Source organism: Cricetulus griseus, chromosome 3 (genome assembly GCF_003668045.3).
Source record: "Cricetulus griseus strain 17A/GY chromosome 3, alternate assembly CriGri-PICRH-1.0, whole genome shotgun sequence".
Taxonomy (NCBI): domain Eukaryota; kingdom Metazoa; phylum Chordata; class Mammalia; order Rodentia; family Cricetidae; genus Cricetulus; species Cricetulus griseus.
The window spans coordinates 135,717,075-135,741,680 of NC_048596.1; the positions used below are offsets into that span (position 1 = coordinate 135,717,075).

The window sequence follows — 24,606 nt, forward strand, 5'->3', positions numbered from 1 at the left end:
TATTAAATTATTTTTCATTCCATTCTGATTGTCACTTTTAAATTTACAATAGTAATATATTTTATAGGTTTTGGTCATGGGAGTAATGCACTGTTCTATATAATCTCTTGATTCTATTAATTAAATTGACAAGCAGCCAGCCAGTGAAGCTAATATTCGGCTGACAATTCTATTTTTTTTCTAGGATTTCTCCAAATATTTGTGTTACCCAGAAACATTATTTAGTGCACACAATTAATTTTCCATGAATTGTTCTTGGACTCTGTGAAAAGTGAAAATGGCTTTCCACACAGACAAGAGTATATAGGCCACATATTATGAAGGTATTTGACTCTATTTATGTATGCAGGTAAATAAATATATCCTCCTTACGGGCAAAGGAAATCTGCTGAAATCATTGGGTGGGAGTACAAGAATACTATAGATGGATATAAGAAATCTCTAGTTTTCTTTGGGAAGAACAATGATTCTATGTTCTTGATTTTGGAAGAGAGTCAAATAAATGAAATACATTTTTACAAATATTAGAGATTACAACAAAAAATGTTTACCTCTTTGTTTTATAATAGATTTGGGGTCATGATATGGACAATAGAGTTTGTTGTGAGTTATATCACTAACACTTGGTCACCTAGACAATGACTATCTGTCATACATTTGAAGATATATGTATAGTGTTATATGAGAAGGTTTCAAAGAGAACAGGGAAAGGAAATTGTTGTAATTAAGATATATTCTTAAAAATAAAATGAAAAGTTATAGGTCCCCAATATAAAACACATGTAGGCACACAAACGTAAACACACACTTAAGTATACAAAAGCATACCAATAATGCAGACACACACACACACACACACACACACACACACACACACACACACACACACACACACACAAAGAGAAGTCAGAGTACTCAAAGTTAACCAAGAATTGTGTCATTAGGGATGGTAGAGGAATTTTAGATGAGGATATAGAGGTAAATTATTTTATTATTTCAAAATCAAACAAGCATGCTTCACCTGTCAATCTATGATTCCTTTCCCTCCCCTCCCACACAACCCCCCACCAGCCTTCCCCCTGATACTCCCTACGCTCCCCAGAAATGGAAAGGGCGTCAATGGCAGATTCCCAAAGTATGTCCTATCATCCTCGACAGGGCCTAGGCCTTCCCCCATGTATCCAGGCTGAAAGTGCATCCCTCCACATGGGACTGGTTCCCATAATCCTTTCTTACACCAGGGAAAATTACCAATCTACTAACAGAAGCCCCATAGAGTGCTGAGGTCTCCTCAATGACATCCACAATCATGGGTATTTTTAAGAATAAAAGGCACCACAGAATCAGTGGTAGAGTTTGTCTTCCATATGTTACCTACTACAAACCAGAACTGCACACACATACACACACACACACACACACACACACACACAGATTGATAGATGAGAGAGAGAGAGAGAGAGAGAGAGAGAGAGAGAGAGAGAGAGAGAGAGAGAGAGAGAGAGAAGGATGGAGGGAGAGAGAGAAAACACAGAGATACACACATCACTTGCATGCACACATACATACACAGAAGGCGGAGACATTTCAGTGTTATAAGATAGTAATAGCATGTTTGAGGGAGGATTTTAGGTTAGGCTATGGAGAATGGATCTTTGGAAACACACAATAGTTATATCTTTATATTGAGTAAATATTTTTAAGAAATAAGGGTACCACGGGAGCAATAGAAAAGTTTATGTTCTGGCTGTCAACTTCATGAACATATTTGTGCAAATCCCACATCAAACCTGAACATGCATAAAGACACACACACACACACACACACACACACACACACACACACACACAAAGAGAGAGAGAGAGACAGAGGCGGAGACAGAGACACAGACACAGACACAGAGACAGAGATAGAGACAGACACAGAGACAGAAAAAATGGAGAGAGAAAGGTTAATATATACATAGGATTTAAGTCATTCATTTTAAAACAGCCTTATATCATTCAATTACTATCAAGACACTTTAGGACAAGACACTTTAGAATGGAGATTCTCAGTGGGAATATTGGTTAACTGGAGTGAAACTACATTTCTTTCTTTAATGCAATCATGTCTTTTTAGGGCAATGAGATACACATAAAGTTCTTAACAGGGCCATGGCTCATGAAGTAATCAAACACTGAGGGCAAACTGACACAGGCAGATTGCAAAGGGTCAGAAGAAATCAGAATGTCCCAGAACAAAATGAAAGCTTCTGGGCAGTAGCCAATTTCTAAGATCATGGTCAGCCTCGAGGTTCCACTGGGTGGTTTTCTCTGTTGTGAAATGCAGTGGTATCCCACGTTAAATAACATTTTAACCAGATGTTTTCCTTTCAAGTTATCTGCTTCTGCTGCAACAAACAGGGAGGACGACAGGTAGATGAAAAAGCAGCTTTGATAGCAATCTCCATAGTTACTGCAGAGTTTGAATTTCCATTACTAGGTTTAGCATTTCTCTCTCTCTCTCTATTGAACCAAAGCTATTCTCTATATGATAGTACACAGCCAATCAGAGGCAATGACAATGCATATAAGTCCCCTCACACAGGCCTTTAACAGTCCATACTCAAGATTGGATTTCAGCTCTTTGCTTGTGTCTTGAGTCTTGCATGTGGACACAAACCCCAGTCCTAACCATGTTTCCTGAGAAGAATGACTCAATATATGTGACCTTGTAGATTATAGATAACAAATATCTGTGTATAGAGCAGGGGTTAAAACAGTCTCTCCAATGGAATGTGAATAAGCAAGCCTGTTTTTGCTCCTCACGGATGACTTGTCCCTGCTGTCCCCCGATTTCTCAAGTAGATACTAAGAATATTCTCCCAGAAACTGAAATTGTGTGAGTACAGGGAGAACAATGGCTATGTCCTTTCTTCTTTCTTTACACGAATCACTGCTCATTCCCACCTACTTTCCAGTCCATGTCATCTTGCCTTTTCTTTTTCTTTCTGCCTCACCCCTCACACCCTCTTCTTTGTTGAACTCCTTTATAGTGAACCGAACATGAGAGAAAATAATAAAAAGACTCAAATTTAAAAAAAAAAATTAAAAGAGAATAATCAAATTTTACTGTGTTTTTCATTTATTAGGACATTTGAAAAACGTTTTACCTAGTATATCTTTTGGCAACTTATAAGATGAGTTGAGTGATTATAAGTAAATGATAATTTTGAGAGATTTATTTATCTCATATGATTTTGTAATTATACAAGTGTCTGTGTGTGAGGGTGTGTATGTAGTGTTACATTCCAGGAAGTGTGAGTGGAATGGTCCTGACTTGTTCTTTTTTTTTTTTCAGTCCAATTTCTTTGACACTAGATTACTCATGGTTCTATATAAATATTATAATATTTATTCATCAGGACAAATAACAACACTTATGGAGATCTGTAAGCCCACTGTATATAATCTCTATTTTGCTTGTGAATACTGCATTAATAGTAATATTAAAAATACTTGTATTGTAATTTGGGAATTCCTGTAACTTGTGTAGATTTTACTAATCATGTCAGAATGATTATTTGTTTAAATGTATGTTTTACTGTTTCTAACTATTTATTCTTAAAATTTTCCCTCTAATTTCATGATCCTGATGGACGATCTCACAAGCCTGGTCATGATAATCTCAGTATCAGACATGGATGATGCTTTTTCCCAACTTCTGAGAAGGCTTCATTGAAGACATGCTCACCATACCTACACTGTGGTATTATAAATCTTACTTTATTTGTAGGTTTCATATTAAGCTACTCATTTTATTCATTAGCCATAGAGATTATTAAGGGAGGCAAGAGCAAGAGAGCAAGATAATAGAGTAAGAGAACAGAGAGAGAGGTCAGGAGAACAAGAGAAAGAAGTGAGCAAGAGAGAGATCAGAGAGCAAAAAACAAAAGAGAGAGTAAGTGTGCCGGGCCCTTTCTTTTAAAGGGGTCCTTACAACAGTGTGCAGACTATTGCTCATGAAACCCTCTACTGACCTGGGAACTTCCTGAGTGGATTCCACCAGGTAACAGGGCCAGACAAGCGTAATGCGTGAATCTTTCATTTCCACCTTTTCTTATTATTAAAAAGGTGGTGTGTTAGAGATGAAAGATTAGGGAATAAGGGAATAGAGTTCTGAAGACTGCTTCCCACTGACCTAGTGGGATGTGACTTTAATTCAGGCACCTTACTTACTCTCTATGACATTCCATACTGAGACCTTTATACCTTACACTCTTTGACCTACATAACTTCCATTTATCCAACTTATTAGACATTTCCATCCTCAGACTTTGTAACTTACATTCCCAGAACTTCATACACCTTACACTTTCCTATCTTCACACTGGTAAATCCTAAAATACCTTTTCCTAAATACGTTTTGCTTTATGCTGGCAAGATTACCAGTCGTCAAAAGCATCAGAGTTCTTGAAAGGAAAAGATTTTACCTGAGTTAATGATTAAAGAATAACAGAGATTTGTCAGCAGGCTGCATTGACAGCCAACACTGAGGCCCCCATGGTTGTGGGCTGTAGGACACTCAATTCTTGGTGATAGATTGCAGTGAACTGGCAGATGAGTGAGTTGTTGAATCATAGAGAAGATTCCCTGTGTATACTATGGTGATGGAAGAGACCATGGTTAGTGCCTTTTCGGGTTTCAGCACAAAAATGTTGTTCTTTTGTAAAAGTTTAAAAGTTAGAGAAATAGAAAAAAAACTGTGAGATGCCTTTTGGCATTTGTTAGATGAAAATAAGCATAGGATAATTTAGAACCCGAAAGTTATTCCAAACAATTTTGCATATCTCTCTCTCTCTCTCTCTCTCTCTCTCTCTCTCTCTCTCTCTCTTTCTCTCTCTCTCTCTGAGTGTGTGTGTGTGTGTGTGTGTATTGTAACATTTCAGTATGTTTTGCAAATAAGCAATGTAATTGGAATCCATTAATTTTGTGTTCAATTTCAGGATATTTTCTTGATACCAGACTAATGGTGGTATTGTACATATTCTATAGTTTTGTTGATAATTAGGACAAAGGAATGGCACATAATGCAACCTCAATGCCCACTTCATCCAATCTGTTCATTATTTGTGAATATTGCATTTTTAAAAATATAAATATGATTTATCTATTAATTTGCTATTTTAATCTTCATTTTGACCTCATAAATCATATGAAAATGATTTCTGGTTTATATATATATGTATATATATATATATATATACATATATATATATATATATATATATATATATATATGTTTGTGTGTGTGTGTGTGTGTGCGTGTAATTACTAAATAATGGATCTCAATATGTTCTTTTTCCTTCCATGATGTTGACACATGACCTCATCATCTTGCTCCTGATTTTCTCTGATTGAAGAACTGAGGACTTCCTTTTCTGACTTCTCCTGAGATACTTTCACCAAAGAGACAGATACCACACCTACCTGCCCGCATTGTAATTTAAGTGTCTTTCTTCCTTTTATATTTCGCTATTAGCTTCATGTGTAGAAATCTTAATGAAACTTTTATTGTTCTGTGCATTAGCATTTTGTTCAGAGATCTATCCCCCATCCTCCCTCAGAAAAGGGCTGGCCTCCCAGGGACATCAAACAAACATGGCATAATATATTTACCATATTTTAACTACATACATTCGTAAATGTCTTACTAGATCTAAGGAAATCGCATGGTATTCTTTCCACCTATATATATCTTATATTTCTTGCCACAGAAACACCTAATGTTCATAATTCTCCACAAATTTCCCTAAGTTCAGTGTTCTAAATGTTCTGTGATGTGTAGTCCACCTGTATCTTTCCATTTCAACTCTTGGGAAAACACTATACCTTTTAGGTTCTAGGTATTACCTTTCATTTAATTTCACAATATTCCAGTTGTATACCTGACATGGTTTGCTGTGTCTTTTCTCATCATAGAATAATCTTCCTTTTTTAATTTGGAAGGATATTTTACAGAAGAGAAACATAGTCACCATAAACAGATTTGGGGTTGTTAACCCCTTTTCTCATTTGTCAAAAGCAACCAGGAACCTTCATTATTTTAGAAACATTGCAATGAATTTGAACAGCTGTTTTCAGAATTTCAAGGTTCAAAGTGTATCTCAGCCAAGGCTGATCTCAAACTTACTTTGTTGAGGCTGCCTTTGACCTACTATTCCTCCTGCCTCCATCTCCCAAGTTCTATGATTACTGGTTGTGTGACACTCTACCTCTGGAAACTTACTAGTACTTTGTCATAAACTATTGTGAAGATGTCTTTTTGATCAATATTTAAAATATTTATAATAATTTCCAGAACCAATTTGATTATACTTAAATGGTAAAATTCTTAACAAGCAAAAACATGTCCTAGTCCCAATGTCAAAAGCCATTAAGGTATTTTAAAAATTAGTCAGGGAATCAATTATATACATATACATTCTACTGAAGTCCCCCATGTTTTTGAGGCCAAGGCAAGAGTATCACTTGACTCAAGAAATCTGAGATGATGCCAGCCTTATTAAGGATGATTCCATACATAATACGTGCAATTTTCTGACATTTACAAAATGAGTTTTGTTTGTTTCATCCCAATTCTTTTCATCCTACTCTTCTGCTGAATTCATATCTTCTTCTAATTCCCTTACTGTTTTGTATTTTTATTTTAAGAAATTAAGTGCTTTATAGAAGGCTTGGGTATTTACATAATCTCCACATCTCTATCTCTCCAACCCTTTTTGTGTATTCCTCATTCCACTTTCATTTCATGACCCTTTCATTACTATTGGTGATAACACACAATACACACACACACACACACACACACACACACACACACACACACACACACAGACACACACACACACTCAATATAAACAGAATCTCCTGAAACCTATTAGTGTTCCTGGGTTAAGCTATTAGTGTTGTTTGGGTATAAGGATACAATTTGTACTGAAATTACTGATTACAATGTTTTATGAAATTAGTGGTAATGTTGTCTAAGTGCTATTTTGTTAATACTCAAATGACTTTTGATGTTTTGCATTATGAGGCATGAAGTTTTGTAAAGTTAGGCAAGCCTTGGATACGATTAGGCAGATGAAGTTATTGACAAGCTGTAAGGCCTCTGACACATTTTTAATATCTTGCCATGCTGTTCTTTAAAAGTATTGTAACGGTGTTGGACACTTGTTACTGTTTTCCCTTAACTGATCTAAGATTCAGTTATATCTGGGAAATGGATTTACCTGTCACTTCTTGGGAGAAACCAAGTGCAATAGTAATAGACAGTTCTCTTGTAGTAGACTCTTGGTTGGACCCCCCCTCTTGCTAACAACTGTATGTACCTAGAGTTATTTTTAGGAGAATATATATATATATATATATATATATATATATATATATATATATATATATTCTGGGAGTTGTACTCCCCGAGCAATTTTAATTTTTAATACATTCACATACATTTATATGTATCAAATCTTCTGGGGAGTAAATATAAAATGATAATCTCCTGGTCATTTTATCATCCTTTGTCTTTCTATTTTTCTTCAGGTTTATTTCTTGAGTCCTTACAGAACTGATTTGCAGAAATAACTGTTCAAGTAATGTTTATGTAGTCCCCATAGTCCTTTAAAATTAGAATCATAAGATATTATATATTTTTTGGTTACTTTACTTTTGCAGTCTAATATAAAAGGATTTGATTCTATTGAATAAGGGCAAATCCAGTCTTTTGGATGTGGCTGTATATGGGCTGATTATTTTACTTTTCCAACCAGCATTTCTTCAAATATCTGTTTTTCACAGAAGTATCGTCGCAGGCATATAACTAATTCACTACAACTTGTTTAAAGCAAGCTAAACAAAATGAAAACAGATTTGTTACACGCTTGAGTATATAGGGGAGAGATTATGGAGTCAGAGACCCGTCTATCAGCTATATAAAACATATAGCACCTGATGGGAAAAGGCAATCTGATGAAAACTTTGGGCTGAGTAGAAGCAAAGTGCAGATGAAAACACCAAAACTGAAGTTTTGTTTGGGAAGAACAAGGATTTTGTTCTTAATATATGAAAGATGTAGGGGAAAATGCTGACCATGCCCACAAGTGAGTATAGACAGAGTCACCTGTGCCAGTCCCCAAGTGTGCATAGTCAGCATTTCCCACCTACAATATGAAACAACCTTAAGTGGAACAAATGGAATCAGAACTAGATTCATAACAGATGGTTTATTAGGAAAGTCCTCACACACCTGAGCCACCAACCAGGTTTACACCAGATGTCTACTTGTCCATTCACCCAGGGAAGAGAGGGAAAAGTGGCCTCAAGAGTGCATCTCTGATATTTAAAGACTTGCTATGTCATTCTGACCTCGCCCAAGTACGCATGGACATTGGCAACTGTGCCAGCCCCAAAGTGGGAGTGTTCAGCATTACAGAACGAGGCAATAAACTGAAGCTACTCTACACAAATTACCATTTAATGACAGAGTAAAATTTCAGCCCTTTTGTTTGTCTTCATAAGAGAGTAGGAGGGGTCATGTAGAGGCATGGACAATAGAGATTGTGGTGCAGTCTAGCAATGAGTTGAGGTCACCTGGACAATTAAAGTGATTTGAAAATCACAGGATAACAATCTTTCTTTCCTTGGTCACAGGTATGTTCCATACCTGTATGGATGATTTCTACCTAGGAAGCCATATCAGTGACTGAAGTGTCTGCAGCTAGAGGAAACATGGATGCTTCTGTGGTTACAAAAAAAAAGTCATCTTTCATGATGACTTTCAGCCAGGAAAGTTACTTCATTTTTAAGGTAAGTACTATGGTGAAATGCTGTGTGAGTTTGTCAATTTAATAAGTGCTTCACATACTGCAGGTATATTAGATTAGATAAAATAAAATACATGCAAATTTCAGTTAGTATACTTTATAGGCATGGAGGTGAAAAGATTAGGAGCCAGATTTAGACCAATAACACAGAGCAGCATCTGGCATCTCCAAAGCTGGAACATTATGGCATCATGCAGCCATAAGTTAAAGGGTCTGTGGTAATGGTCCTCAAATAATATTCAACACAGAAATATCTAGAATTGTAGAAAAATTTCCACATGACCTATTTTTAATTAATATTTACTGGCATAGATGTAATTATGTATAACTAAACAAAACTGAGGAATACTTCAGCATTTGTATATTCCTCACACAGAGCCTGCATGCATGTGTTCAGGGCTGTATTCTTTGTCTCATCTGTCCCATCAAAGGGCACTCCCTGGGGAAGTCTACTTCATCATATCTTAGCATATGACATTTAGGTAGCTTTTCAGCTAGCAGTTAAACCCTGTGAGTTTTCTGTCATACACTTTGTTATTTCAACTGGATGTGAAGTGCCATTTTATTTTTTATTAATCTTCATGTATTCTTATTTTGAGGTTTATTCAATGAACCTTTACAGTCACTTATAGAAGACACTTTCTCACAGCACACATACTGTTCCTCCAGATCTTATAGACGTTCTGCCACCTCTTACACAATATTATTTGAGTCTGGAGTGTAGAGTAACTTTGTCTTTTCTTTATTCACCAGTTGGTTTTGGGCATAGCACAATCAGTTGCATTTTGAGCAGTGGATTTTTATAATGGTATCCTTCTGCTGCTAAATGAAGCTGCTTTGCTGAGCATGAGTTCTGTAATGATCTGTGTGTAAATGGATACGTATATTACATACAGATAGACATTTTACTGCCTTAAAACTTTCCTGCTGTATGTTCTTTTCAAATATCCATATCTCTGTATCTTAGGATATTTGGACATGTTTACAGGGGTTTGTCCTTTTTTTTTTCCCTTGACCATTACAGAAGTGTATTTTATTGACAAGAAATACCAGAAAAAGCTCACATGAGGAGTTGAACTGTCAGGCCTCTGATAACCCAGTAAGGGCTAAGCTTAGAAAATGATGATGCTTGTTGAAATTTAGGAATATCAGGAATTAAAACAAATTCTACAGCAATGTTTTGATTTAGTTTTGTTTATTTTCCCCAATGGAAATCATCCTTTTTATTTATTTATATGTTTTATTCATAACTCAAACTTATCAATATTGTTATTTTTATTATCCTACTATACATACTTCTATGTCTGTATTTCTTTCCTTTTTATACATATATTTTTGCTTTTATTTATTTTTTCCAACTTTTAAAATTTGAATTAGAAGCAGGGTTGTTTTACATGACGATCCCAGTTCCCTTCTCCTACCCGTCCTCCCTTACCCCCCCAAAGTAAAACCTTATCTGTCACATATCTTTTCTGCTCCCCTGGATGGTGAGGCCTTCCATATGGTGTCATCAGAGTCTTTCATATCCTTTGGGATAGGGCCTAGGACGACTCCCGTGTGTCTTGGCTCAGGGAATATTCCTCTATATGGAATGGGCTCACAAAATCACAGCTGTGCTAGGGATAAATACTGGGCTTCTACAGAAGGTCCCATAGATTTCTGAGGTTTCCTCATAGAAAACCATGTTCGTGGGGTCTGGATCAGTCTCATGCTGGTATTCCAGTGTTCAGACTGGGGAGCAAGTGTTCCAGGATATTCAGGTCAGCTGTTTCTGTGGGTTTCACTAGCCTGGTCTGGACCTCTGTGGTCTTCACTGGTATTTCTCTGCATCTGGGTTCCAGTTCAGTTCAGTGATCAGTTATGGGTATCTGCTTCAATTTCCACCAGCAGCTGGATGAAGGCTATAGAATAGCATATGAATCAGTCATCAATCTCATAATCAGGGGAGGGCATTTAAGGTAGCCTCTCCTCATTTGCTGACATAGTTAGCTCATGCCATCTTTGTAGATCTCCAGACATTACCCTAGTGCCTTATTTCTCTGTAAACCAAAAATGTCTCCCTCTATTATGATATTTCCATTCTTTTTATCATGTATTCTTTCCCTGACTCATACTTTTGCTCCCTCATGTCCTTGGCATCCCTCTTCTTCTCCCCTTCTCATTTTCCTAGATCCCTCCCGCCTCTTCTGGTGCTCCCAATTTTCTCAGCAGATCTTGAGCCTCTCCCCTTCTCCAGGGGACCATGTATGTCTCTCTTAATATTCACCAACCCCACATCTGACAGAGGGCTGGTCTCCAAAATATACAAAGAACTCAAGAAGCTCGTCCCCAAAACACCAAACAACCCAATTAAAAAGTGTGATACAGAACTAAATAGACAATTCTCTATAGAGGAATCTAAAATGGCTGAAAGATACATAAGAAAGTGTTCAACATCCTTAGCCATCAGGGAAATACAAATCAAAACAATTCTGAGATACCATCTTACTCCTGTCAGAATGGCCAAAATCAAAAACACCAATGAAACTTCATGTTGGAGAGGATGTGCAGAAAGGGGAACACTTCTCCATTGCTGGTGAGAGTGCCAACTTGTACAGCTACTTTGGAAATCAGTATGGCACTCCTCAAAAAATGGTAATCAGTCTACCAAAAGATCCAGCAATTCCACTCTTAGGCATATACCCAAAGAAGCACATTCATACAACAAGGACATATGTTCAACGATGTTCATAGAGCACTATTTATAATAGCCAAAAACTGGAAGCAGCCTAGATGATGCTCAACTGAAGAATGGATAGAGAAACGTGGTACATTTACACAATGGAGTACTACTCAGTGGAAAAAAACAAAGGAATCTTGAAATTTGCAGGAAAATGGATGGATCTAGTAGAAACCATTCTGAGTGAGGTAACCCAATCCCCAAAAGACAAACATGTTATGTACTCACTCATATGCAGATTTTAGGCATAGAGTGAGGATTATCAGCCTACAATCCACACAGTTCTACAGCAATGTTACCAGCATTGTTCAACTTAAATTGCATAATGGTTAGAGGGAAGCACAGATATAAGCTGACTGACCTAGAAGACTTTCTCTACCACATTAATATTGTAAGAAATTCTAAAATCCAATTTATGGGAAAGTGTAGTGAATGTGAATGTTTGGCGAGAAGCTTGGCTCACACGTGATATGGAATATAATATAGATCCCTCTGCACTGCTCATGTCCACTACATCTTAGTAGCTCAGATTAGAACACCATAGACACCTTCTTACTTTCTAATATTTCAGATAAATAAATTGAAACTTGAGGAGGCACTCAGAGTTGTGGTAAAGAATACTTGAGGATTACATAGAACAGTCAGCCTTTACAGTCCTTGACTATTATTCTAATGGTTACTTTTCCTTTTAAGGTCAAATATGCCTAGGTGGGAAGTTGTTTTAAGCAGGGAATTTGTCAAGTCTTAAGACTATTAAATCTGTTTCTGTATTTTTACTACCTGTGGTAATTGTCCACCTAGGTTCCTGATTTTATTGTTAGTAGGGTTGTGTAGTGTCTAGTTTCACTAATCTAAAAAGTAGTTCATGACACTACTCCTCCACATTAGCCAACACTCTCTCAGCCTCCTACTTCCCTGTTCTAAACACCTCACATGTTTAAGATTTGAGAAATTATTATTATTTTTGTGGCAGACTTTGCTGTGTATATAATAGCATCTTTCTTTTTATCCTTCTTATCTTTTGAGAAAATTTCAAATTTTTCTTTTATATAATTCACCCCCTGAGTTATTTATTCCTTACCTTGAGGAAATTCCACCTCTATTCTATGCAAGTAATACTTGTTAAAGCATTGAATTCTTAGGTTTTTAATGTGTAGTGAAGTATTGAAGTGTATGTGGATAGCAGTTAAAAAATAATATCAATAATGTGTGGAGGAATAAGAGAAAGCTATGGCCTAAATTCAGACTGCAACATATATTTAACTTAGCTGGCAGAATTGAAAAGTAACAGTTTTCTTAGCTGTGCTTGCAATTCATTACAAGCCATATGTGAAATTCAAATATATAGAAGTTGTCTCCAGGATAGGCTTACACAGTTCTCATTGTGATGCCATAGCATAAATGTTATAATCAACTATTTCAAAACTTTGCCAGATTGTGCAACCCTGTCGGTTAATCTTGAATTGTAGTAAGCAGATAAATTTAAACATTTCCACAGACATTTTATTTAAATTAGAAACAAGCTTTTTTAACATGCCAATCTCAGTTCCCTCTCCCTCCACTTCTCCCTTCCCATCAGAGATACCCTATCCCAAACTCTTTATGCTCCACACAGAGTGGGGGGCCTTCTTTGTGATTCAAAGTCTGTCCACAGATATTTTAAATTACTATTTTATACAGGAACATCTTTTAAGTAATATAACTGATGACCTGGAGAATTTACCTGTGACAGTTTTGGAAGACCATCCTATGTAGAATTATTTAATGTTTTCCTGTAGATGTAGAAGAGCAGGCATGGTGAGAAGACTGTTGCCTGATTACACAGCCTATTCCCCCCACCTATTTTATGCAACTATGCTCAAAGTAAACAGGAACTCTGATTGTGACTTGAGTGTATAGGGTGAGTAAAAAGAGGGAATGACTGCTCTGTCTATGTCATTACAGAAAAGAAATAATTTCTTCTAGGTAAAATCATTCTGCTGCGACATATGGTTGGCAGTGCTCACACTACAGTCATTATTTCAACTATGTGGTGTAAGTAGTACCAAAAGCCTTATTAGTTTCCCAGCTCTTATCTTGATATTATAATAAATAGGTCTACTCTTTTGAACATATTGAGTAGGATTGATAGGTAGAGTCTTCATCTCTTTTCAAATGTTGGATTATTTGTTACTAATGTGTTAGTGGGGAGCATGAACAAATAATGCAGATGAATTTGAGAAATCAGTGATGGTTCTTCTTGATGTGGGGAATAAGAAAAATTGTTGGTAGACATTTCTGTTTGCAAAACCACTCCCTGTATATCTGTACAGGAACGTAAGCCTAATTGTAAATGGTTGAACAATGGCTTACTCTCTTTTTCCATCCAGAACTCAGTACTTACTTCATTTTCATTTATCTAAGTGTTGCCATGAGGCTCCTTTACCTCATATACATACTTCACATTCTTCTCGATTTGTGTCTCATGTTGTCCCTCTGACTGCAAATTTCTACCCAGTGTTCTTTTTGCCCTCAAAATCCTGCATAGCCTTTTGCCAATTGGCATTTTAATAACAACAATAGTAAGATATATTCATAGTGTTTAAGGGATTAATCCACGAAGTTGCATGAGGAAGCACACAATTTATAGGTAATATTTATATGATTGCTTGAATTTACAGGAATTGGCAAATAGTTTTACGGTCATGGAATGTACAAGGGTGTAATAACTTGTCTTTATGTTGATGCCATATTGTGGAGTGTATGCATAGGGGAAATTAGAGTTTGTGGTCTTTTTCACTATCATGTGCTATGTTAGGCATTATTTTTTGTGGACACATGGAGTTAGTTCTGATGCATACCCAAGTAGGGCATAAATTCTGTGGACAGCTGAAAAATAAATATACATGCTATCACTGGTAATGATAATGTAGCTTTGAGACTTCATGAATACTTTATGGACTGTACAAAAATGGATATGGGGCTGGGATTTGTGTTGACATCTGACATAGTAAGCAAATTGGATAAATGTAAAGAAATGGTGTTGCTAGATATTTTTTTCTTTAGGTGAGCCGATGGAAAAGTGTCACAGATTATAGCAATAATATGCAAAATTGCCAGGGATCGGCAAAACTGGATCCCATGGGGAGAATCATTCAAGAAATTGGAAGCAAGTTATTTATAAATACAAATAGTTACCACATGAATACTCTCTTAAAACAATTTAATACCTATTGGAAGCATTTGTCCAGGGTTATTATTTAAGATTAGATATGTGAAAGATTGTCATGAAAATAATTCAACATAGAACATATTGGTGATATGAAAATTAAAAAAAAAAAACAAATTAGACTCTTTCATAGGCTGATTTGTATCTGTGCCACAAGGGGGCAAACAAGATCAGTCTTAGGTCTGTGGAAGCCTAGAAAAATGAGAAATATTATTATTCACTCTTGAGACACAGAATGCATAAACTGATTTATACATTGCACACCATTCTCTGATTGGCCTGTCTTATGTATCCAATAGGGATATCTCTCCATCAACAGTGGATTCCCTAGGGAAGTCAGAAGCTACATGAGAGTAGAGGTACTTCTGAGGGAACTAAGTATGAAGATAATTATATATGATGCGCTGTTGATTTGGTTCATAGTACTGAGTTCAAAATAAGGGCATTGAGACAATCATGGGACTTTCATGGCTTTGCTGAGCATTATATTCAACAAGATTAAAAGATTGAAAGTCCTTTTTTAATATTTGGATAATTTCTTAAGTTTTAGAAAAATATTTATTTTGTGTTTTTGTGACATATTCCCGCATGAAAACAGTGTCCATAAAGTGGTAATATATTGGCGTATATTCAAGAACCTATAAGCAAAGCAATAGGTCTATCTTGTGCTATTAAGATTTCTCTTGAAGCAGAACTCCTATGGAAAAAAATACTGAAACAAAGCATTATTCTGTAGTGAAGTGCTTCTGGGAGGCTTTCAAGCATCATTAGTACTTCACAGAGAGCATCTATAATGAAGTAATATAGGTGAAGACAATCAAGCCTATCCTTGATGTTGGAACTCGCCTTCCAGATTAATACCTTTGTCCCTTTCTTCTGTGAAAAGACATGCTGCGAAGAGGATGATTTGCACAGCCTGGGCCTTCAACAGAAGCAAGGTATTATGGATGGAGTGTAACACTTGCTACTATTGCCCAAACGCCAAGAAGTAAGGTCACTTATGACTCAGATAATACTAAAAATAGTCAGGTCCACAAGTTTCAGTGAGTTTTGTGCATGTAGAGATTATATTTGAGTGAGAAAACTCTGTTAATTAGATTAATCTTACGTAGTCACACAGGTGTTTGCTTAAAAAGATCCACTCAGTTCCTTTCTGAGATGTAGTTTCTATAACAACCTCTAGTGTGACTTTTATAGCATAGAAAGCTAATGCTTCAGGATGATATGGAAGTTCTAAATAAATGGTGCTTCACCAAAGCACGAGGTAAGTAGTTACCATGGCAGTGTAGGAAAGTGGTGGGAAGAATTTCATAGATTTGGATCTGAATGTATAATTTACTGGATTTTTATCATAATTTAATGATCTTATTTATATACTTCCATAATTATATATTAATTGACGTGTTGAGAATTCATTTTAGCAAAACAGTCTTGACTAATGCCTTTCATTACAGGACTCGGGAGAAGGGAAGTCAAAGTTCTGAGTTTGAGGCTTGCCTGGCATACATGTTGAGTTTTAGAACAGTAGGGCCCCACAGAGAAACCCTGTCTTGACCCTCCAAAATGTCTGGAGATCTACATGATGACACCAGCTAATAATCTAAGCAACAGAGAAGAGGCTACCTTAAATGCCCTCCCCGGATAATGAGATTGATGTCTGACTTATATGCCACCCTATAGCCCCCATCCTGCAGCTGGTGGATGTAGAAGCAGACACCAAAAACTAATCACTGAACTGAAATGGAACCCAGATGCAGAGAAGGACGAGTGAAGAGCAAAGGGGTCCAGACCAGGCTGGTGAAACCCAAAGAAACAGCTGACCTGAACATAGGGGAACTCTTGCTCCCCAGAATGATAGCTGGGATAACAGCATGGGACTGAGCCAGACCCCAGGATCATGGGTTTCAGTGAGGAAACCTCGGAAACTCCTGTAGTAGTTCAGTACTTATCCCTAGCATAGGTGTGAACTTTGAGAGCCCATTCTACTTAGAGGAATACTCCCTGAGTCAAGACACATGGGGGTGGGCCTAGGCCCAATCACAAAGGATATGATAGACTCTGATAACACCATATGGAAGGCCTTACCATCCTGGAAGAACAGAAAGGATATGTGATGGTAAGTAGGGTTTTATTTATGGGAGTTGGTAGGGGAAAACAGGAGAGAGAAGAGAACTGGGATTGTCATGTAAAACAATCCTGTTTCTAATTCAAAAGAAAAATCTGAAAAAAAGGAAATAAAATAAAATAAAAAGGGTAATTCATGTCATATTTTATTAATGGCTTTTATTAATTGTAATTACAATTGAAGTGTTTGTTGAATTATATGTTTGAAAATGACGAATTAACATTACAAAATACTACCTATAGTTTCTACACACCTGCTACCATTTTAATGGATTACTTCATTCAGACATCACATTATACCAAGACTCACACAGTCTTCTTATTTCCTTGCCTAATTCTCAATATGAGGTGAGTTAATAATAATTGGATAGGCAAGTGTTGTTTGTGGTCATTCTGTCCCCATGGTCTTTCCTTAAATAACCCAGCTTAGTACTTTTTCTCTGTTGGGAATCTGTTTCCTGAGAATTCATGAATTTCCTTTAGAAGGGATATTTCCTGGACTAGGGGCCCCAATTTCACTTACACTATTAAAGAAGCTCATTAATTCCAAGTTGGAAAAGGTTCTTAAAAGTGCCTTATATATGTACATCAAAAATAATTATTATGCGAGTGGTGTTTATTCAGTGGAGCTGCTGACAAGCAGAGAAGGGAACATATACCTGGGCAGCTGTCAAAAGTTATTCCCTTTGCTGGTTTGAGGTTTTTGGTACCATGTGTGCTTCAATTCAATCTGTAAACCAAATATCTTCCTGGTCCACCAAGCAGAAATTTCGAGAAATTTTCTTTTAATTTTATGGATGACCTGTACTGATTGAATGGACATTTTTTTTCCTGAGTCTCTCTAGCAAAATAAATAAGAGGAATGCATGTCAAGGTACAATATATATTTTTTATTAAAAATTATTAAGTTTTGAGTTTATAATGTGATTACTTAATTCATTCCTATTTTTTCTTCTTATAAATCCTCTTATTCATACCTCCTTACTGGCCTTTAATTTCATGGCCTTTTTTAACTATAAGTTGATGTTACACATCTGAAATTATAACTCTTTGCATATATCATTCTAAGTAATGAATTATACCCTGCTTTGTTTGTGTAATATAATTTTATATGTTTACTGGGCGGCCCATTATCCATTTTTGTGTGTGGTTAACATGTTAAAGTATTTCTTTTTAAAACTCTTGAATTAGTTACATTTTCTCAAGTGTTCTTTGCTTTAGCTCATATGGAAGAAAATTATTTAGTCTTTAGAGCATTCCTATAGACACTTACTTGTCTAAAGTTCACATGAAACTCCAGCTGGCATCCATGTACCTCAGACTTTCAGAAGTATATTCTTCAGTTTTTTTAGTTGATATCAGGACTCCTGTTATACTTTTCTACTTCCTGAACACTTAGGAAATTTTCTTTTCTCCAGCATCATGTGGCAGATTAGGAGCCCATAGAAACACACCAAGTAGCCCCAACTAGAGGGTGCATATAGGAAATTTATCTCCTTTGCAATAAAAACTTTGGCTGTACATCTTAGAAAGTATTATATTTATTAATACTTCAGAGGTTAATTTTAAGATATTGGAAGTGAAATGAATGCTGCTATCTTGTTTTTATTTTTTAGACAATGTTATCAATACAGGATTTATTGTGGTTCTGTAAATATTTTAAACAATTTTGGCCATTACAACTAAAGAATGGCAAGCATGTAGCACTGTATTGATTTGCAGATTCTGACTATTTATGCTTAAACATTTCTGTTTGATTTAAGGTCCCTGAATTTTAGTCTTATTAGCCTGTTCAAGATTATCTCAGACTCAGGCAAGGAAGGGAGAGGTTCTCCCCAACTGACAAGAAGTTCTTGCTGAAGATACAGTCATAACAACTACCTAGTGGTAATGTAAATCTTGGGATTTTTCCTATTCTATGAGTGATTTTTGTATGTAAAATTCCATTTATATTTTATTTCATATGTTAGCATGTGTGCTTGCCATACTTTAAAATCCTTATATTATGTGTATGTCTTAGTATTTCTTTAGAAGTCACAGGATATTCTCACATGTAGACATAGTTAATGTTTTTAAAGCATACAAGCACCACCTGTCCATTTCTCCAGTAATTGCTCTGAGGACAATATCCAGTGAACGCTCTGTGAAATGGCATAAACTTGAATCATTTCCTGTTTATCTTTTGGGAAAATACTGAAGGTTTAGGACTTTAGGTATTTTCTTCCATTTAAATTTATGAAATTACAGTTCTACTCCTGAACTGATTTGTTGAGTCTTTTTTTCTTCTCAGATGAATCTTTAATTTTCTGAAGTTAACATGTAATTTATTTGTGAGTTCATTGCTAAAAGAGTTAAGAAGTTCGATTAATTGCATTGCACTTCCTTGTGAAGCATGAAGCAGTCATGTCATACATACTTCATGGAACACAGATTTCCACCATGCTTACTGACATTTATGGAAGTCCAGTATTTCTTCTGTAAGTCTGGGAATTTTTCCTCCCTTTTACATTATTGAAAAGTGTGTTTGTTATACAGTAAGTCCACAAAGAGTTGTGAAAGAAAAATATCCTCTTATATTTATTAAGTTTCAAGCTGCTAAGGGTCAAATCCTCCATAGCATATTTTTACAAATGTAGTTTTGTTGGAATGCATCATTAGTCACTAACTCACACCGTGTTATTGAGACTTTTCATTACTGTGACCAATGATTCAAAGGAATATTTGTCTTAGCTTGTGACTGCAGAGGGTACCATGAACAGCTAACTTGGTGCATTGTTTCTTGTTCTCTGGTAATGCAGTGTTCCATTATGGCAGGACATTATAAAACACAGAAGTTCACCTCATGACAAACAGGAAACAGAAGAGAGTGACCACAATGGGTTAGATCCAAGATTTTCCCTCCACAGGTTTTCCCTTGGAAACCCCCTTCTGTAATGAAATCCCTCTTTCCACAGTTTACTGCTACTCCAATTTTAAATCATTCATAGATGGAACAACTAATCAGAGGACCATCCTTTCTTTGTACATCTGCACATATACACCCAGAGTGCCTTGCCCTTCAATCCTGGGTGTTCATCAATCAAATCAACTTCACAATCCAGATTATCTGTCATGCTTCACGTACAAGTATTGTTTTAGTATTAATTTGTATTTCCTATTATTAATTAATTGTTTTCATCTATTTTACCTCCCAAATATAATTTTGCTTCATCTTCTCCTCTACTTCCCCCATTCCATTCCAATCCACTCCTCTGTTTCTCTTCTGAAAGTGATAGGCCTCCATTGGGTATCAACAAAATTGGCATATCAAATTGCAGTAAGACTAAGAACCTCTGCTTGTATTAATGTTCGACAAGGCTTGGTAATCCTGTTGAAGAGAGGGAGGAAGGATTGTACAAGTCTGGAGAGTCAAAGTCACAACAAGATAACTCAAAGAATCAATTAACCTGGGCTCATGGGAACAAACAGCCTTTCCACAGAGAGCTAGTGCTCATTTAATAGGACTGACCTAGGCCTTCTACATATGTCTGACCATTGTCTAGCTTGATCTACTTGTGGGACTCATGGTGGAAGAAACAAGGCCTGTCTCTAAATCTCTGCCTGTCTTCCAGGAACCTGGTTTCCTTGCCCAGCCTTAATACAAGTGGATTAATGTTTCTAAATAAATATATTGTTTTCATATATTTACAAGAGCTTGGGTCATTTTCATCCAAATTATCTTATCTCATTCTACTCTCCTATGAAAACTGTACTTTCCAAGTCTCTTTGTCACACTGTTTACCTTTTAGTTAATATTACAACTCTGTAATACAATTCTTGCACATTTAAATAAGATCCACCTCAGTATTTTTCAAACTCTTACTGTGCACACATCAGTCCAGTCTGAAATTTATTAACACTTCATAAATTATTATTGTTATATCTATACACATAATAACAATTACATATTGACAATATATAAATATAACCCAATGAATCCATTTGTTGTGTCTAGCTCTCAAATATTCAGTGGAAAAACCAACAAAAAGGGTAATGCAGTTAGATATTTTAATGTTTTATTAAAATGGGTTTAAGGGCCTCTAACTGCCATGAACCATGAGTCCTGTGAATTATTTTTATGAATTACAATATTAGGCAGGATTCATCTCTTTTAAGGAGGACTTAGATTACATTATAGAGATATTAGTTATTAAAAGATATCTGAGCCAGTAGTACACATTTAGTGAATTCTAGCCATGGTAGTCTTTGTAATTCAAAGGTGCCAAAATTAAATTGATTAATTGATTAATTGATTAAATTGATTAATTTCTTCCTTGAAATATTTCCTAATACCTTTCTGGTTCCTGCAGGTTTCATGGATTTATGAGCTCCTGTTTGAATTTATGTAGATCCATAACAATAAATCAGTATTGAACTATAACTATTGTTATATTCTGGAATTTGCTAAAGTTATTTGACCTGGGAATATTATTTGATTATTGACTGCTTCACTTTACACGAGGTTATAACCTTTCAAAAATAGTAACTATCTTGTTTGTCTTGAACACCAGATATCTAAGAACCACAAATGTGTACTATTTATTTTCCTCACTAACTGCTTTGAAGAAACCTGCCAAGACAATGTGAGATGGAGATGACAAGGGTTGATATTCTTAGTTACTAACCAATATACACAAATACTGTCTTTAAGGATCTGCTAATTCCATACAAAATATGGCATACTTTCTATATGTTTGATGGGATTACTTCAGTTATTAACTCATTTTTTTTCAGTTTGTGTTTGGCATATGAATTTATAAATTTCTTTCCTTTTGTAGTTTCAGTTATTTTATTCTCAAATAAAACCCCCAAAATGATTTTGAAAGTTAAACAATAATGGCTTTGCCTATCAAGTAGTAGTACAATTTTTAAAATAATTACTGATATTCAAAAGGGAATTTTTCCTAAATAGTCAGTAAATGAAAAAGGTAACAACATGAGCTTGGGAGCAGGTACAGACTAGCTCAGCTTTCATTACTCTCCTCACCCTAGACAATTAAACAAGATTACATTGTGGGATGACGTATAATACAGGTGTGGATTTGAGCCATCAAAGCACTTGGTTTTTGTAGAGAAAATAAGTTACTTGTATGGCGTTTAGTACAGTGTGACATCTTGGTAATTAATAAGATGAACAAAAGCTGACACTTGAAGAAAATTGGTAAAATTCCTGGAAAACATGGATTTTACTCTGTAGAATCCAAGGACTATAAGCAATGTCTTTCACATTAACATAGTCATGTTTGAATGAATTTCAAAATATGAAATTAAGTATGTATGCCTATTTCTCTGTGTGTGTATATTTCAAACACTCTCCCAGTCACACACTGATAATGTATGAAACTAAAATAACACTTTAATAATGTTTAAAGTTGATTTATTTTGTGGAATCTTCTTTCACATGTACATAAATGAACTTTATACCTGAGAGGCTAATTGGTTAGGTTCAAAGTGAAAGATAGTGTAGCCTATATGATTATTTAGCATACAAACACAGCTTAGAGAGTTTCCTCACCAGGAATGTAACACATTCCCTTAGAACTCCTTTTCTCTTTTCTTCTTCCATGACAAACACTCATTTTACCACTGCTTAAAATAAAGTCCATTAAGAGGAAGACACAGGTCTTTTTTTAAAATGACATTTAAACACCAGTTTAGAGCTTCTGCCAAACAAACAGGAAAATCCTAGTGTATGTAAAGATATAATCCGTGCCCATTTGAGCTGGGAAAACACAGAGTCACAGAGTAGAAAGGACTACACAATCATTCTACAATCTTGTTCTCAGTCTTACTCAGTAGATCATAAGTTGTTACTGTACATCACAAAATGTCCCTGAAGTATATGAAGTATACCCCACACTCAATTTACCCATAAAGCCATCCAATTTGGAATAATGAAGTGATGCACATATTTTGAATTAGGAAAATATGTAGCTGATAGTTGTTAAATGTGGATTGACAGATGTAATCACTGACCACCTTTCTCACTTGTTTACACTTCATAAAAACTACTCAGTGCTTCCATTTTCTCTATTTTGAATGTAGAAGATTACCTGCATATTCATCCTGACATGATTTACAACAGCAGAAATCAGAGTGTTTATTTTGATGTTATTTTTGCTAGAGTTTTATAATAATCAGATAATTGTGCTTCACAATTTTTCATCATGTATCTTGAATACTACAGTATATATTTTTACCTCCAAAGAGACTCATAACCACAGAAACACACTATCAAATTCATAACACAGGGGAATGACACAAAAGGGAGTAACCGTAAGATTCAAAGAACACATATAATACAAAGATGTCCCTATTGATATCAGGGGTATGAAAGATGCAGTTATAAGTTCCCTATTAGGACAATGTTAGATCTCCTGAAATTTATGAAGTGCTACTACCATGGTGAGGTTCATCCAGGAGACCCATTTCCAGAGGAGTTTCACACACCAACTTGTCAGATATGTGCCTTTACAGCCTTCGTACTTTAGCATAAGATATGAGAAGTGTGTCTAGTTTTTATCAATATTGTATGAAGTTTCAATTTTCACTAATTGGTTTTTTAGCAAGAAACACTAAATAGCATTCATTCCAAAACACAATTGATTTCATTTTGAATTGGCAATCAATTTCTAGGCATGGTGCTGTCATTGGTGTAGTTTGGCTACCCAGTAAAACTGCATTTGTAAAATATCATTTTTTTCTGTAGTAGTTGTTAATAACTTGGTATTGTTTATTGTTTAGGGATAGGAGATCATTATTCCTTCCACTTCTCAATTTTGGTCCTAGACATTTCTGTGCTTGCTTCCATGTATTTTGTTTTTCATTTGCGTTCAAACGTGGGTCAATATTGTTTCCACAAGGCACTGTATGCTCTGAGTTTTCCATCCCCATTGAATTATAATTGCTTTTCTAAAATATCCCTGAAATTATTTCTTAACAGTTCTGACTTTGTAATTTAACACTTCATGCTGGTTTGGAATGTTGCATGATCAGGGCAGTAAAACACATCTTTATTTAATCCAAGTATTTTTTAAGAATACTGTAATAGAAATTAACGTCCACCATTGTGATATAAGGCATGAATATAATCACAGTGTTTGGTGAAACAGTGAAAGGGAAATTGAAGTTTCCACAGAATGCTACAATCGGCAGCCATCAATAACAATTAGAAGGCCCAGACAAAAATGGAAGCTTGTTGGTGAATAGTCAGAATAAAGGCCTGTGGAGACAGATAAATGCTCAGCCTCCAAACAACAGTGGCTTGTTTTGCCTGTCATCAATGTGCGCCAGAGACCAAAGCAAATTGCATTTTTCCTGTCTTTCTCTATCATTTTCCTTGATTCTGTTGTAACACCCCATGAAGAAGGCGCTCAGGATTGCTAGCAAAGATCAAAAGGATTCTACTTGAATTTGCCAAAAAGTTACCCCAAACTGTGATTTTTAATGTCCAAGTATATTTCAGTATCCCTTAATCAGGAACATGGATGATTAAGCTATGGAAAATGGAATTAGCTTTTACAAAGAAGAAGAATTGGAATCAGAGAAAGGGAGGACATGGCCAGGTGAAATACCGTGCATGTCCAAAACCAGTATGGTTGTAGGCTTAGGTACAAAGTTTCTTGTTCACCATTTCTCATGTTTCAGTTTGG

At 35.8% G+C, this 24,606-nt stretch overlaps 2 long non-coding RNA genes across 4 annotated transcripts in view; both read left to right on the forward strand.

Annotated features, from left to right (window-relative positions):
* Nucleotides 1-1,510: 1,510 nt before the first annotated feature.
* Nucleotides 1,511-16,418, forward strand: LOC118238577. 2 transcript variants are annotated; one of them, XR_004769173.1, is made up of 5 exons: nt 1,511-3,748; nt 8,692-8,847; nt 13,549-13,617; nt 15,528-15,729; nt 16,246-16,418. It is a non-coding gene; the product is annotated as an uncharacterized LOC118238577 (long non-coding RNA). The 2 variants fall into 2 exon arrangements; XR_004769172.1 differs by having other exon boundaries at nt 15,528-16,418.
* A 429-nt stretch (nt 16,419-16,847) lies between these two features.
* The window catches only part of LOC113834799, a 44,290-nt gene continuing 36,531 nt past the window's right edge, over nt 16,848-24,606 (forward strand). Inside the window, exons 1-2 of one of the 2 annotated variants that reach the window (XR_004769174.1) lie at nt 16,848-16,907; nt 18,679-18,802. This is a non-coding gene — a long non-coding RNA (uncharacterized LOC113834799). Of the gene's footprint in view, nt 16,908-18,678; nt 18,803-18,822; nt 19,393-24,606 lie in introns of those variants that run through there. The other variant, XR_004769175.1, reaches the window with a different exon arrangement.